The following is an 18388-nucleotide window of genomic DNA, read 5'->3' on the forward strand; positions in this document are numbered from 1 at the left end:
AGTTTGAAAGTGGTAGTACATTTGTATTTAACTTACACGTTTACTATAAGTTTAAGTACTATATCATGAACAGTTTAATCCCGAACGAGCATCTGTTTCTTCTATCACGACTAAAGTTTGCATTGAGCGTAGTATCACTTACTCGTGCCGTACCTACAAGCTACCCCGACTTCTCCTCTGACGCATCTATATATATATATAAAATTGGATGTTGGTATGTTTGAAGCTAATGGACTCAAAAACTACTGGACCGATTTCGCTGAAATTTTCACAGTTTATTCTTATTATATCTGAGAGGGATTATGAAGTGGTTTGAACGAAATCTGATTGGTAGTTCGGCACTAAGGGGTAAAAAAATAAAATAGGGGAAGATAAGCAAACCGCAAGACAAGTTCGATCAGCGGGTTGCCTACCCAACAGTATGTGAAGATTATGATGTGTTCCTTAAAACTTATTTCTGCTTTTATCAAATAGCGTGGGGGGCAGGACACCCCACCCAGCCCAAGGGGAGAGGATGAGATGTAAATAATCGAAAACGACCGATATCAGTGTCGTATCCATAGTTTTCGGGATCACTGAGATGAACCATGACACTCAAAATGCTGTTTAAGTCAAGTTCATCCCGAATAGCACCCCTAGTGGCGGGGTTAAAAGGGGGGTGAAATATTAATGTAGAATCCATAGTTTTCGGGGTCGCCGAAATGAATAACCTGAGCGCAAAATGGCTTCCAAATCAGTTATGAAATTCCATTCTAAGAGTAATCACCTAGGTAGGGCCGATGTCCCTAGAGGCCATGACGAGCGCACATCTTGCACTCCTTGAAGAACGTTTTGTTGTGTACGGGTCGATGTGTGTCAGCAATTGAATGTAGTATTAGCACCGTAAGTAGAATTTTGTGTTTGATAAGTTCAACTGCAGTTTATAATTGTAGCATAACTATTCTTATTAGACAATATCTTGCTTGCTTTTTCTGTCTGCAAGTAGTTGCAATAAAAATCTGTATACTGACTGGAGGGTAATTGGGAATTAAAACGAGAATATGGAATAAGTATATAGGAAACTGGGTGAGAGATTTGTTGCTACTAGGGCCGATTGCATAAACCCTTAGATCTTATAAACGAAATTCATCGGGACAACGTTTGTCGGGTTTTGCTATTATAGTATAGGATTACAACCGAGGAGCTATCTGACGGTGAGAGAGAAGCCCCCGCCTCGAAAGCCAAGAATAACGCCCGAGAGGATTCATCGTGCCGACCACATGACGTCTCGTAATCTGCAGACTTTCGGGCTTTGTAGAGCATTGACCTTTGGGACTGTTGTAGACTGAGTAGAGGGTGTTTCGATACCCACCTCAGCCATCCTCAAAGTGGTTTTCTCTTATTTTCCACTTCTCCTCGAGGCAAATGCCGGGATGGTACCTAACTTAAGGCCACGGCCACTTCCTTTCCTCTTACTTGTCTATCCCTTCCAATATTCCGATCCCCCCACAAGGCCTCTGTTCAGCATAGCAGGCGTGGCCGCCGGGCGAGGTACTTGTCTCCCTCCGCAGTTGTATCACCCGACCCAAAGTCTCACGCTCCAAGACACTGCCCTTGGGGCGATAGGGGTGGGATCCCAGCTGAGTCCGACGGAAAAACAAACTATATAGGGTAAACGGATTAAGAAAGAAAAGAAATAAAATTGTGTCAACTCTTTTAATTTTCAGACTATAGTAAAATAATCTGACGATTTTCGCATATAGCATACTAGCAAGATACCCGTGCTTCGCTACGGTATTATACTGAAATTTATAATTGAATGCTTAACATTTTATATATAATCCGCCAAAATTCGCGATGTGAAGGCAAATTCCCTCCCATTCTTCAATCTTTCTATCCAGCAATCGATTTCGTTCTTCCCGGGCTAGCTCCAGGTATTCCGCACGGTCAGTTAGGTCCCTAAATCTTTTCCACCTTTTCCTATAAGCATTTTTAATATGGACAAATCCTTGAGGAGATCCGACGTGGTGTCGTCTTGGGTGCCATGGCAGTACTGAAGCTGCGGCCGGACTGCATTCGTAATCATTACCTGGTCAGGACACGTTCCCATTGCGGTCCGTTTATTTTGACGACGGTCCAGAAAAGTATTATTATTATTATTATTATTATTATTATTATTATTATTATTATTATTATTATCCATGTTCTTGTTGCCGAAGCAAAATGCAAGACCGCTACTTGGCGGTAAATTACATCTGCTGCCATTGTCATTGTTGACAATGTGACCAGGACCATTGTAGCGTGTAGGCAAGTGCGCGGGATTTCTGGCGATACGAATGATATAATTGAATTATTGACCTTATTATAGAGGTGAACAGTTTCACGGTCAATGCTATTCCTATCGCTTATTTCAAATGTGTTTAACATTTTTATTTATGTGCCAGGAGAATCTACTGTAATCAAACTAAGTTCTTCAAAGGAAAATACTGCCCTTGAAAACGAACCCAGGAAAGATTAAAATTATCGGTTTATGATCAAGTACAATATGAACAGTAAAATCAGTTGGTCCCAACTCCTTTTCCACCCCACCGCCGTTAAGTTGCCACCCCCCCCCCCCAAGAAAGCAGGCGTGTTTGTTTATGCTTAAAGTAGATTCCAAATACAAGTGTTCACGTCTGTTACCTTCAGTATAGATATATAAGTTACCTCATAAAAATAATTCACTTTTTCACTTCCATTCACTCCCCCCTCCCCAATTAAGTGAATTTTCCGTAAAAAGTACTTGTTTCTTTATTAGTAAAGGATCTTCTAAATACCAATTATCAGGACTGTAACCTCTTCAGTTTTTGAGATATGTATCCTCATAAAAGAAATTTAACTCCTTTTCACCCCCGCCCCCCAAGATGACTTCCCCCAAAAATAGGTTTTTCTTTGTTTTAAAAGGAAATGCAAATACAAATTTTCACGTCTGTAACAACTTTGGTTTTTATTAGATGTAAGTATCATCACACAATTAATTCAATTATATTTTCAAAATTTCACCCTCACCCCACCCTCATTGGACTTTCCGAAATCAAAGGAATGCGACTTTCTTTCCTTTTAAACCAGATTCCAAATACCAATTTTCACGTCTGCAACATCTTTTGTTTTTGAGATAACAGTATCTTCATACAAATAATTCAAATAATTTCTCAATTCTAGCCCCCATCCCCGTTTAAGTGGATTTCCGAAAACAAAAATACGTATTTCTTTATTTTAAAGGAGATTCCAAATACCAAATTTGACGCCTGTAACATCTTCCGTTTTTGAGATATCAGTATACTAATAAAAATAATTCAACGCCATTTTCAGTCATTTTACCCACCCCCCCTCCCCCACCCAAGAGGTTTCCCCGAAAACAAAAGAAAACATGCTTCTTTATTTTAATAGACATAACAAATACCATTTTTCACTTCTGCAACATCTTAACGTTTTGAAATATACTGTAGACATGCTCATTTTAAAATTTCACCCACTTTTTAGTTCCCCTTAAGTGGAGTTTCCGAAAAAAATAACCTTTCTTTCTTTACTTTTACAGGAGATTCCAAATACTAATTTACACGTCTGTAATATTTTATGTTTCTGAGATATACTGTAGATATAGTCTTTCAAAAATTCACCCCATTTGTCACTCCTGTTTAACCCCCATTAATTGTTTTTTCCGAAAAAAAAGGTGGTGTTTATTTTTAAAGAAGATTTCAAATACTAATTTTCAGGTCTGTGATATCTTAAGTTCCTGAGATATAAGTATCTTCATTAAAGACATTCTACCCGTTCTTCACCCTTTTTCACCCCTCCTATTGGGATTTTCCGAAAACAAAAAATTACGTGTTTATTTTTAAAGGAGATTCTAAATACCAATTTTTACATCGGTAAACTTTTAAAGTTTTCAGATATAGATACATTCATTTTTAAAATTCACCCCCGCCCTTTTCACCCCATTAGCAACGGAATATCCAAAAATCCTCCCTTAGCGAGTAAATGTGTCCTCAAAATTTCATTTCGTTATGTCCAGTAGTTTTGGCTCGGCGATGGTGAGTCAGTCAGTCAGTCAGTCAGTCAGTCAGTCAGTCAGTCAGTCAGTCAGGACATGTTCTTTTATATATAGACGTTTTAATTGCTAAAGTTGGCTTTAGCCAGACCCCGTGGTGTAGGGGTAGCGTGCCTGCCTTTTACCCGGAGGCCCTGGGTTCGATTCCCAACCAGGTCAGGGATTTTTACCTGGACCTGAGAGCTGGTTCGAGGTCCACTCAGCCTACGTGATCAGAATTTAGGAAGCTATCGGGCGGTGAGATAGCGGCCCCGGTCTAGAAAGCCAAGAATAACGGCCGAGAGGATTCGTCGTGTTGATCACACGCCACCTCATAATCTACAGGCCTTCGGTCTGAGCAGCGGTCGCTTGGTAGGCCAAGGCCCTTCAAGGGCTGTAGTGCCATGGGGGAAAAAGTTGGCTTTAAAACTGGGATTTGTAGCCATTGGTCTGTGAAATAAAGTACCGCAGGTCAGAGTGCATAAACAGCGTAAAACAGCACTTGATCTTTCTCAGAACCTGGGATGGTTATTCACTCGTCAGAGTTTTAAACTGTAAGAAACCCCATGCAGTCTAGAAACGAAATTAACGTTATTCAAGCTCTCTGTCTGTTCGAAACGTCATTCATTAGTGGTGAACAAGAAGAGCCTCCCGGAAAATAATTCATCCAGCTAGTTTTAAAATATTCATCGGTGACTTCCTGCGAAACTGAACGTCCTTCTCAGCCTGAAAGGCAATTTTATAGGATCAGCGCCAAAACATCTCCTGGGGGCAAAGGCGGCCGGGCGTAGAGCTAACCACTCTACCCCATCAAGTGCCGAGGTCCCGGATGGTGGAAGCCTTTACCTTCAACCCCTCCAAGGGCCTTCACGGCCTGTACGGAGAAAACTTTGCTTTTTTACCAAAACATCACAATGGAAGATATAGAGAACTACTTGGTGACACAATTTGCACCACAATAAAAAAAAAAAGTTCCGTATTATTTGTGTTACTGAATAAGTGTTTGGAGACAGATTCTATATTTAGTAACATTTATTTATCTCTATTTCAGGGCAAGAAGAAATTAGCTATATCGCATAACATTATTTGTAAATATTTGAAGCTTTTGGTTTTGCCTTTAACTGATTATTTAATACTGTCAATGTTAGAAAACATACTACATAAATTATCTAAAGGAACAACGATGACTTTGTCAAAAAATATGGAGGTATTAAAACAATTTTAGTGTCTTATACCATAAATATACATCATAATAAAAGAAATAGGCGAACATTTTAATAAATTTAGTGCAACAATACGATTAGAGTCCGTCTGTGTGGTGTAGTGGTTGACGTGATTAGCTGCCATCCCCGGAGGCTCGGGTTCGATTCGCAGCTCCACCACGAAATTTGAAAAGAGGTACGAGGGCTGGAACGCAGTCCACTCATCCTTAGGAGGTCAACTGAGCAGAGTGAGTTTCGACTCCCACCTCAGCCATCGTGGAAGTGGTTTTCCGTGGTTCCTTCTACAGGCAAATGCCGGGATGGTACCTAACTTAAGGCCACGGCCGCTTCCTTCCCTCTTTCCTGCCTGTCCCTTCAAATCTTTCTATCCTCCACAAGGCCCTTGCTCAGCATAGAAGGTGAGGCCGCCTGGGTGAGGTACTGGTCCTCATCCCCAGTTGTATTCCCTACCCAAAGTCTCACGCTCAGGACACTGCCCTTGAGGCGGTAGAGGTGGACCTCGCTGAGTGCAAGGGAAAAACCAACCCTGGAGTGTAAACGGATTAAGAAAGATAGAAAACTATTACATCTTTCATTAATATTACATATTTAATTACATATTATATGAATATTCCTTAATTAATTGCATAATTCGGTGCAGGGGTAGCGTGCCTGCCTATTACCCGGAGGTCCCGGGTTCAAATCCCGGCCAGGTCAGGGATTTTTACCTGGGCCTGAGGGCTGGTTCGAGGTCCACTCAGCCTGCGTGATAAGAATTGAGGAGCTATCTGACGGTGAGATGGCGGCCCCGATCTATAAAGCCAAGAATAATGCCCGAGAGGATTCGTCGTGTTGACCATACGACACCTCGTAATCTGCAGGCCTTCGGGCTAAGCTACGGGCGCTTCAAAAGCTGTAGTGCCATTGGGGGGGCGGGGGGGGGGGCATTACATAATTCAGTGATATTTACTATATTTATGTACATATTTCGCACTGTGATTTTCTTTAATGCTATTTGTTCGGGGCGTCGACCCATGTAGATCTTAATAATAATAATGTTATTTGTTTTACGTCCCACTAACTACTTATTAAGGTCTTCGGAGACGCCGTGTAGATCTTTTGCCCCTACTGGCAACCTGTGTGTAATAGGAATGGTGGTTGTGTTGAATGTTGTGTGGGAGGAAAGGAAGATTAAGGACGTCACAAACACCCGGTCCCCAGGCCAGGGATATTAATCATTACAATTAAAAAGCCCTGACCCGGCCGGAAATCGAAACCGGAGCCGCCGGGTGACAGGCGGACGCGTTGCCCCCCCCCCCTACATCGCGGGGCCGGACGCGCTTTGATATTGCACAAAAATCGAGGGCCTTTTAATAAAGGATGACACGTATGATAAATTTCATAAATATGTCATAATAAGAGGAACAGACGAGCATTTTAGGAAATTTAGCGCATTAATACTATTACAGTCCGTCTCTGTGGTGTAGTGGTTGGCGTGATTAGCTGTCATCCGTGAAGGTGCGGGTTCGATTCCCGGCTCTGGCACGAACTTTGAAAATGGAACGAGGGCTGAAACAGGATCCACTGAGCCTCGAGAGGTCAACTGAGTAGAGGGGAGGGGGTCTATTCCTACCTGGGCCATCCTCAAAGTGGTTATGGAAGATCCTGTCATTCCAATATACTTTGGCACCTTGATAAGAGCGAATCAACATAATTTTGAAATACCGTAGTTGAACTGTGTTCAAAACATATCGTGGAAAACACATTGTACTTTATCTGCGCCTCCCGAAGATACCAATCCTTGTTCCACGAGCAAGATATTAAACATAGACGGCCTGTCGCAAGTATTGATAGTCTCTGTTGTCCGCACGTCCACTTGTTTGACTAGGCTTGTCAGTTGAGTGCGCAATGTAAACAATGTCCACGCACCAATTCTACTTCGAGACTTGAACACACAAACAGCCAGCTTCCTCATGAAATGGATTTCAAGTTTCCCTTTGAATTCAAACAATGATTCAGCTGTGAATTAAAAGTCTATTTATAACCGCCACTTAGTTTAACTTGTGAAATAAATGCAGCCGTCATTCGAATCAGAATGTTGCTACGTCAATAAGAAATACTTCCGCATTATTTTTATTAAGACGGTCCATCGAAAAATAACGCACACGATTTTAGTGAAATATTTCATGAGCAGTAAAAGCAAAATTATAAAAAAATCCATAGTTCTACCCCTTCAAGCAAGCAGCTCAAATCAGTGTTGAAAACATCCTAGGGATATGAGCTACGAATTTTAGGTAAATAACATAGAATAAATTATGAGAATATAATTATTTATTTATTTCTGAAAATTATAATCCTTTTCTCAATCATCGTTATCCGGTCGATTAGACACGGCCGACTTGATGCGTCGCTCTAGCTAGTTCCTTACCGGCCTTGACAATCGGGTCCACGCACTGTAATAGGAGTAGTTTCATAGCTCGACACGTGGCGCTGGCGACCTAAGTTTTTGCGGTAGAAATGCATACTTTTCTATGGAAAATATATTGACTAATTGCTGATTTATCATAATTTAGAGCTAGGGAATATATTACATTAGATTAATACTGTTAAAATGATTACTCCTAAATGTTACTTTCGTTGATATTTGCCAAAATAACGTCGTGAAATCAAACTGCAGAGAGATGGAGTAGTCCAAATGACGTCCCTGAACTGTTATAAATAACAGCAATCACTTTTAATATCCACAGCATTTAGAAACATAGCAGAACTTACCACAATACATTCGTCTTCTGATGTTAATTTTGAGATTAAGAGGCATCGTTCAATTAGAGTTTTAAAATTCTTCAAGTGCTGCTGTCGGAAGTTGGGGGGGGGGGGGGCGCGGTAAAAATATAAACGTCTTAGATTTTTATATTAAATATTCGGTGAATGGATAACATAAATATTTTGACTCAAACATGTTCAAACTTTAATTTCAATATATATAGTTTCATATTACATTTCATTCATTCCTTGAACTAGAATTTTAAATAGAAATTCAGTGGGAGAAAAGTATTTTGAGGAAATACTTGGGTAAATTGTTCACTAGACAGGAACAGTTCCTACTTGCCAGTGTTTAAATGTTAAAATTCAGATTATTATGGATAAAAATATGTTTCCGTCATGTCCAAATATGACTCCGCCTAAAGGATTATTCATTGAAAGAAAATTTAGGGGTAATAAATGCCCGAAAATAGAAACAGAAAACTAAAATGAAAGTGCTAACTCAAGGATGGTTGTAGGAAGCTATACTTCGGTGTTTCAGTCATCTTTGTGCTTGTAATTTCACTTCTTCTTGAGGTATATCTTCACTTTATGCTAGTTGTTCTACAGTGACATTTGACATTTGAAAAAATGCCTCTACCTTCGTTATTGGTTGATGAACAGCTTGCGTCATGGTTTTGAAAATGATAAGCAGTCTCTTGCGTTTCTTGGGTGAGGGTGGTGCGGTTCTAGTCATTTTCTTCTAAGACTCTTGGTACTAGTCACCTTATAACTAGGATACTGGTAAAGAACCTTTCAATTGTACTCGTCTACATTTTCCGCCAAATAAATAATCATGTTCTTTGAAATGAAGGCTACAAACAACGGAAGAAGCAGAATTAGTGTTAGGGACAAAGTTATCGTGAGAAATTGCTTTGAGCCGCTCCTTAATTTTGTCCTGGCCTACAGGGAAATCGTGAAATGATAGTGTCGCTTTGCTCTTTTTCCTGTCTGAAGTACAAAAAGCCACACATCAAACCATTTTCGAATATATACAAACACAGTTAAAAAACAAATCACTACACTACACTACACAATTATCAAAAGCAAATTGGCGCATAAATTAGAATTTCTGTTTAGGACGAAGTTACGGCGAGAAATGACCTTGAGTCACTCCGTTCGAAGTACAAAAAAGGCACAAACTATGTCACATATTCCACAATTTGCAGACACAATTTAAACAATCATATCACCACACTACACAATATAAACCCCCAACTAATTAGCGCATAATTATCAACTCTCAATAACAATCCAAATACCTCATTACGAACCCATTGCCAACACGACAGCAAAACAATATAAATGAAACTGGAAATGCGGTAATTTGCGGTTTACAGCTTCCTGTCAGTGACTTAGGTGGCCAGCGCTTCAGCGGTATTATGGAAAAACTTCCAGATTACAGCCTTATGCTAGGCTTCACAAGCGATTGTCAAGGCTGGTGTAAAGAGTGCAGCGAGGGATCCAGTAGACCGTGAATCAGATTAGTAATTTGCCTTTTTCTACCACTACGAGCGCTACTTTGAGTCAATGCATTGTTTCACTTAAGCACCACTACGAGCGCTAACGTGAGTCATTGCAGAGTTTCGCTTAAGCCCTTATAACTACATTCGGTGTGAAGATTTTTCCAAAATCAAAAACAGCTGATAGTATTGAACCAAGGAGCACATTACCGAAAGAAGTATGTAAATAAGTTAAATTTGCCTAGGACTTGAATTTTTAAAAAACGAGTAAAACAAGCGATTTTAGGCTATTTTTTCGGAACTGCATTTAGGCCGGAAGTGATTTTCGAAATTTTTGTTTCTTACCCTGATAGAGCTATCAAAGAGTCACAATTTGAAACCTTTTCGGGCCCTTTATCCCTTCAGCTTTTAGCACTACTGAAGAAAATGCTTAATTTTACGTTGTTCGTGGTATGAGGAACTCTACTTTTTCTGATAAGACATGTTTTCAATATTAGAAAACTGCAGGATTCACTTATTTTTAAACGTATGAAAAATGTTTCTCGGGGCATTTCTTCCCTCGTGACACGAAATTCAACATGCCTCCTTCAGAGAACTACGTTCCCAGGGAATATACCCACGTGCACACCATTGGATTTCACTTCTTGCCTAAAGTGGTACTAATCACAGGTACTGTAAAAGCCGGGAACACTACTAATCACAAACCTATTGTGTACCTAACATAGTGGTACTATGTGCAAGTAAGAGCGACCCATGTTGTTCCCCGCGTAGTGGTACTAATCACAAGTAGTTTCGTGGTTCTAATACAATCATCCCTTGGTCGCCACTTTTAGTCACCTCTTACGACAGGCAGGGGATACCGTGGGTGTATTCTTCGTCTGCGTCCCCCACCCACAAGGGGTTGTGTGTTTGGTCCGCCAGAGTTATTTTATTTCCCTGAAGTCCGCCGGCAAGCCGGTTAGGACCCCCCTATCCGCCACCTGGGACGCGCCACGTGAGATATCACCTTTCCCCCTGCTACGCCAGCGTAGTAGGTTCGTGGTTTCTCTGGTAGTTCGTAGTGTGTTGTGTTGTCTGAATATGAAGAGGAAAGTGTTGCGGCAAATATAAACACCCAGTCCCTAAGTCAAAAGAATTGATCAAACGCGATTAAAATTCGAAACCGACTTTCAACCTATTAGGTCGTGTTACGTACATTTGGTACGTGTGGAAGAGTTGTTAAGTGCAGAAGAAAAATGGCCAACCAGACACCAGTGGGATCCTAACCCACAACCTCTCAGCCGGTAATCGAACCCTGGACCCTCTGAACCGAAGGCCTCAACATCATTCAACCAAAGAGTTCCCGTAAGCTGCATTTACCTTGCACTAATGAAATGGCGTGCAGTCCATATTGCAGTTATTTTCTTTTATCGCTCAAATACTTACTTTAGTAGAATGAGGGTGGTGGTTGTTTTAAGAGGAAGTACAACTAGGCAACCAACCTCTATAACACTGTCGGCAGCCCCGAATATGGTTTTCCGTGGTTTCCAATTTTCACACCAGGCAAATGTTGGAGCTGAACCTTAATAAAGGCCACGGCCATTTCCTTCCCACTCTTAGCCCTTTCCTATCCCATCATCGCCATACGAACCACCTGTTTCAGTGTGACGCAAAGCCAACTGTAAAAAGAAATCTATAACACTAATCAGTGGGAAAACAATGAGTGGATCCTACACTTCAAAAATGAAGGTGTCAGCCAAAGAAAGACAAGGGCCGCGAAGGGCGTGAAAATGAAAGACTGCCTAGGCCTCAAATTTAGAACCCCTCGGGCCCCTTTTAGTCACCTTTTACGACAAGCAGGGAATACGGGAGCGTTATTCTACCCCCCACCCCCCACCCCGACCCACAAAGGGAAGTAGAATTATGTTCAGTAGTTCGTTAAAAGCTACACATAAACATGTATAACCGTAAATATCTCCATCATCATGGGCTGGGAGCAAGTGTGATTAGCTCAGAGGCTGAGGTTCGGATCTTGGTCGATACTGACCTTCATGGTCTGTACGGACATGACTTTGCTTCGATTTGCTTTGCTTTGTCTCAGGAGCCTTCGACTAGGTCTGGCATGAAGGACTAATCTTCAAAATGAAACAAATTGCCTTCCCACCCTACCTCACAGCTCTCATCTAGAGCTACATCTAAGAGAGGAAATCTCAAGGCACATATAGGAAAGCACTATCCTCTCCAGGCGTGATTGTCTTTTCAAAATGTATATATTCTGCATGCCTAAACTTCCACAGTCTAAACTTCATTTATATGCTGACGACACATCTCTCTCTGCGGCCTCATGACAGGCACCTAGAGTCGAACAGTACCTGCAGGACAACCTCTCTATTCTCGAAACCTGACTCGACAAGTGAAGAATCAAAATTTATATCAATAAGTGTGACGCTACACTTTTCACTAAACGTAAAGCCAGACTTGAAGGCGGTCTAAACTTAAGAGAAGTATCAAAATAGGTTCCGAGAAGGAAACCATAATTTAATTTCATCGAATGCAAATGTAAAAATCTTTTAAGCTGTTTAGGTTTCTTTCAGTCGTGAAACTACCAGCGTTTCGCCCCAGCGTAACACTGGGCTCATCAGCTGGATTGTTACACCTTTCCAAGACGCTGGCGGCTAATGCGCCGTCGAGGTACTGATGAGCCCACTGCTACACTGGGGCGAAACGCTGGTAGTTTCACGATTGAAAAAGCCTAAACAGCTTAAGTGATTTTAAGAGAAGTAATTAGATGGACCTAGGTGTCGCCCTGGATCGTATGGCCCACAGCAGGTATCTAAATTATTTCCGTTACTTAAGTCTGAAAACAGCCTCCTAACAAAAAACAAGCTTCAACTGTTCACTTCACTAGCAAGAACGCTACTGGAGTATTAGGTTCGTTCCAACACATAGGCTCCCAATGGTCCCAACGGATTCATACATCCCTTTTTCACACCAGGCTAATGCTGGGGCTGTACCATAATTAAAGCCACGGCTGCTTCCTTCCCATTCCTAGGCCTTTGCAAATGCTTGGGCTGTACCTTAATTAAGGCCGCGGCCGCTTCCTTCCCATTTTTAGGCCTTTCTTATCCCAAAGTCGCCGTAAGACCTATCTGCGTCGGGGCGACGTAAAAAAAATAGTTAAAAAATGGTTAAAACCAAAACCCAAAAACCATATTCAGCGCTGCCGACAGTGGGGTTCGAACTAACTCCTGAATGCAAGCTCACAGCTGCGCACCCAACTCGCTCAGTATAAAAACAAATACACTTGCACGTTATTTATTATTTGACACCATAATCCGCTATTTTCAAAGGTCACTGTCACAACCTTCGGTTCACAGAGTCCCGGGTTCAATTCCTGGCCGGGTCTGGTTAATTCCACGGACGCGGGAACTGGGTGTTTGTGTTCTTCTCAACAGATTCTCTTCATAGACACACAACTCACTACCAGCCAACCAACCAACGGAGAAACACGTAATAGCAAATATAACTCTCCAAAACATGTGAAACACAGTTCGCTCCCAGGACCCCACTAGGGTGAGAGGAAAGCAGTCGGACAAGTGGTAAGCAGGTTTCCGTTTCATTGTACCAGGATTACCTACAAGTTGTCCGACTCGTTGGCTGAATGATCAGCGTACTGACCTTCGGTTCAGAGGGTCCCGGGTTCGATTCTCGGCCGGGTCGGGGATTTTAACCTTTATTGGTTAATTCCAATGGCCCAGGGGCTGGGTTTTTGTGCTGTCCCCAACATCCCTGCAACTCACACACCACACCTAACACTATACTCCACCACAAAAACACGCAGTTACCTACACATGGCAGATGCCGCCCACCCTCATCGGAGGATCTGCCTTACAAGGGCTGCACTCGGCTAGAAATAGCCACACGAAACTAATTAAATACCTACAAGTTTTAAATTACTAATCAACTTTTATGTGGCCATGACCCTGTCATTTTCTACCATTAGGAAAAACAATAACTAGAATAATCACTGCTGAGCTTGGACAGTGAAATCAGAATGTCACGATTAGAACCTCGAGAATTTCAGTAGCAAAAATAAAACTTACGTAAATAATTTTCGCGCTTCCTTGGCGCTGCTAACTGCATCTCCAACTCATCTTCACTGGATAAAGATTCAACAAAATCCCCAAAGCTTTCCATTTTTATTGCATATTTAGTAATTAGCTATTTACTAAGTTATTACTAATTTATTTTTATTATGTTTTTACTTATTTATCATTATTATTACTCAATTCACAAGTACCTACCTTAATATAATTCAATAACAGATTCAGAAATAATTATTACCGCTTAGAGGTTATGGCAATGTAAACATATCACATGAGAAGAGGAAGGAACAGAAAAGGAGTGAAAATGCACGTGGTCTGTCGAGTGAGTTTCCTTTCTTGCGCATGTATTTCACTGCGCATGTCCAAACTACCGGTACATGCCACATGCCGCGGACAAGTTCCGACGGTCTGTAACTGCAGTTTGATGTGTAGAGCCCGGAATTTTATGCATTAATAGGTTAGAATGCAAACTTATTGAAGCGAGAAGCAAGTATAGTCTACCTTCACAACGATCATGCTATGGAGTTTACATGAACATTAGGGGTACTGCCCATCAGAACCCCCATAATTTATATTACTCTTTCTACATTATGGAAGAGCGGGTGGCCGCTATTTCCTACTAACCAAATTAGGTTGCAATCTAACCTATTACCGCATGAGAATCCGGGCTTTAATGTTGGAACGCCCAATTTGAGTACGTGCATCAGTCCGGAATCGGTTTCGTGTGTGTCGGAACGCTTACTCTCAACTGCGTATGCGTCGGACGGTTACGGACTCGTGTTGTGTTGTCTGCCCTATATGGGGCAATGCCGCTTATAGGCACCAGCTCCAAACCGAACCCTTCGCCTTATTACGGGTACCGATTGGTATGTACGTAATGCTGATATCCGTAACAGTGCGTTAGAAGAACTCTAAGGGAAAGAAGGCGGAACATGGCTGCTAAAGTACATATAAATTGTGGTCGGAAACAATAAATAATTTGAAAGAATAATTCGATACCTCGGATCATCGTCATTTTATCAGCTGCAGAACTTAGCCAATCAAGTCGCTTCCCGGGTGAATTCAAATGGGCTGAACGTGGCTTAAAACTGGCTTGAGAGGACCTATCGAAAAAATAAAAACTTCGGCCGAGGCGGGATTGAAACACGGACTTCCGAGCAAGTACGCTACGGTGACACATACTAAAACTCACCATGTGCTTGATGCTCATTTCTCAGCATGGCTATCAAGCCGGTCTTAAGTCACTGGCAACATCACCTCGAAAAGCTCATTTGAATTCGCCCGCGAACAGATTTGATTGCCTAACTTCAGAAGCTAATAAATTAACAACGCGAGATATTCAATTTATTTTTCAAATTATTTATCAGTATGTATAATCACCTAATGCACATATACCCGGTTCACGTAGTTACCGAACATTCTGTAGAAAGTTACCCCTGGCAGGTAGAGCCCTCATTAACACGTTAGGTCAGTACGAGACCCAAGGCCTTACACACAAAAGGTCATCCTGAATTGAATAGCGCCTGGCGCAAGGTCATACACTGGCGAGCCAGGACTCTTACTCAGTCAACGGATAAAGGATAAACTATCAAGACAGGCCATTCAAGAACGGTACCGGTCGACCCGTTGGCTGAATGGTCAGCGTACTGGCTTTCGGTTCAGAGAGCCCCGGGTTCGATTACCGGCCGGGTCGGTGATTTTAAACGCTGATTAATTCTTCTGGCTCGGGGACTGGGTGTTTGTGTCCGTCCCAACACTCTCCTCTTCATATTCACACAGCACATTACACTACCAACCAGCACAGAAGCACGCAATAGTGATTATATCCCTGCATATAGGGTAGGCGTCAGGAAGGGCATCCGGCCTAAAACAGGGCCAAACCCAGATGTTCGACACAGTTCGCACCCGTGACCCCACAGGTGTGGGAAAGCAGCAGAAGAAGAGAAGAAGACCAGTCGATGATCCACAATTTTCACGGCCTTGTTTCCAGCTATGCCACAGTGCCGATAAAAAAAAAAAAAAAGCTGGGTGGTGTTAAGTTTTTATGTAATACAATTTGTAACGTTTTAAATCGGGGTTATTGTAAATATTAACCTACAGGTACCTCCTGGGTATCATTATTTTTCAAATTGACCCTAATTTAATGTATTACCAAAGTCGTACTGCATTCAATGTCTTTGCTGGCGAGACATGGTGTTTACAGTGCACTATGTCTTCTGGTACGGGCTAGAGTAATTTTGTTACTTTCACTGATTTGTCTCAGTTTCATCCTTGGTTTGACAATATGAAAGTGACTGAGCTACGGGCGATGCTGGTAATGTCATTCCTTATGCAGCCAGTCATTCATATGAATAGTGTGAAAATGTTGCTCATAGGGTCAGTTAGTGCATGCATTTCAGTGGGCTTGGCAGACTGATATGCAACACCAACTGGCAAGTGAGGAAAGCAACGGGACACTACTTCACTCCTCATTTCCCTAGCACGCCTCTTCAGTAGGCCATCCATGACAGCTAATGGTGGAGCTGTTCAGGATCCAACCAGCCTTCGGGCTGAGGAGCTAACAAACATACCGTACGCGCACCTTTTAGCGACACATGGACACCCTAGTGCTGAAAAGGTCGACCACGGGTATCTTCGAGATTCGCATTGGCAACCTTTGAAACACAAACTATGAATCGCTTATGCATCGCTCTGCGACATCTGGTGTACGCTTTACGTACTAGTACTGTTGTTGTTTACACAGCAAAGCCAAACTATAGAATTCATGCTGGGAACAAGATTTGCATCTAGAAATGTTATTCAATGTTATATAATGTGTGTATGACACAGTTGTTGGCTTAAGATAATAAAGGTTTAGAAAATTCATATCGATCGATCATATTATCGATTCGATTCAGATTTCATTTCCATTCGGTTGGCAGTATTACCGGAACCGTAGGGCTCCCTCCTATACGCTTCCGCCCCGTACAAAGAAATATCGCTAAAAGGTGCGCGGACTATACATACATTTATACAAATTGATAACAAAAAGTATAACGGAAGTCGTACATTTTTATAAAATCTCTCTCAGATTTGTGAGTAGCTTTGGAACTATTCGCACTCTTTAAAGTTACCCTGTTAGAAACCTGAAGCCAGTTAGAGAATATAATTTATTAAAACACATTTCTGGTGCAGGAAATCTCTACACAGACCAACCAACACACTTTCTTTTTATTTTATTTTTTTACTATATGTTTTACGTCGCACCGACACAGATAGGTCTTATGGCGACGATGGGAAAGGAAAAGGCTAGGAGTGGGAAGGAAGCGGCCATGGCCTTATTTAAGGTACAGCCCCAGCATTTGCCTGGTGTGAAAATGGGAAACCACGGAAAACCATCTTCAGGGCTGCCGACAGTGGGGCTCGAACCCACTATCTCCCGAATACTGGATACTGGCCGCACTTAAGCCACTGCAGCTATCGAGCTCGGTCAACACACTTTCTTCACGCTCCGTAAAACAACAGACTACCAATATGTCGGCTATCACCTTCATATCAACAAATCGCCGTCCAGATCCATGAGTAAACAGTCAGCAGTCAGTCAGCTCCGAGCTTCGATTTCCGGCCAGGTAAGGGCTTTTAACAGTAATTGGTTCACTCCTTTGGCTCGGGGGCTGGATGTTTGTGCCAGCTTTTCTCATAAACACGCAGGTTGCCTTTAGGGCATCTACTCGGAAGACCTCCACCAGGCCTCTCCGGAGGCTATACGATATTATTATAAAAAACCAAACTCCATGGCACTACAGCCCTTGAAGGGCCTTGGTCTATCAAGCGACCGCTGCTCAGCCCGAAGGCCTGGAGATTACGAGGTGTCGTGTGGTCAGCACGACGAATCCTCTCGGTCGATATTCTTGGCTTTATATAATATGTAATATTTTTGCCAGTGGTTTTAAGTCGGACTGAGCACATCGAAGGTGATGCAAGAATGGAAAAGGGCTAGAAATGAGAAGGTAGTGCCCATGGTCTTAATTAAGACACAACCACAGCATTTGCCTGGTATTATTATTATTATTATTATTATTATTATTATTATTATTATTATTATTATTATTATTATTATTATTATTACTGTTTTCTGACCAACTTTACTTTACGAGAGTGAAAGCTGGGTGGACTCAGGATATCCTATTAATAAGTTAGAAGTAATAGACATGAAAGTAGCGAGAATGATCGCTGGTGTAAACAGGTCGGAACAATGGCAGGAGAGTACTCGGAATAAGGATATAAAGGATAAATTAGGAATTAACTCGGTGGATGAAGCTGTACGCATAAACCGGTTTCGGTGGTGAGAGTAATGTGAGGCGAGTGGAGGAGGTTAGGTTGACGAGGAGAATAATGGACTCTGTCATGGCGGGTAAGAGAAGTAGGGGGGGGGGGGGGCAAAGACGACGATAGTTCAACTCACTTTCTAATGATTTAAAAATGAAAGGTATAAAACTAAACGAGACAATAGAACTAGTTTAGAACAGAAGATTGTGGCGGCGTTTAGTAAATTCACAGAGGCTTGCAGACTGAAGGCTGAAAGGCATAACAGTCTATAATGAAGATGTATATGTATGACATATTAATATTGTTATACACCGAACGAGTTGGGTACGTGGTTTGGGTCATTTATCTGTTGCATTCGGAAGGTAGTAGATTCGAAACCCCCAGTCAGAAGACATGGTTTCGGATTTTCACACAAGGCAAATGCTGGTGTTGTACCCTAGTTACGGCTGCGGTCGCTTTCTTCCCAATCCTGCACTTTCT

General features: G+C 41.9%; 1 protein-coding gene across 2 annotated transcripts in view; it reads right to left on the reverse strand.

Moving 5' to 3' along the window:
• The window catches only part of fdl (fused lobes), a 244060-nt gene that overhangs the window by 189415 nt on the left and 36257 nt on the right, over nucleotides 1–18388 (reverse strand). The gene's annotated exons all lie outside the window — the stretch shown is intronic.

This window comes from Anabrus simplex, chromosome 5, assembly GCF_040414725.1.
Source record: "Anabrus simplex isolate iqAnaSimp1 chromosome 5, ASM4041472v1, whole genome shotgun sequence".
Classification (NCBI taxonomy): Eukaryota; Metazoa; Arthropoda; class Insecta; order Orthoptera; family Tettigoniidae; genus Anabrus; species Anabrus simplex.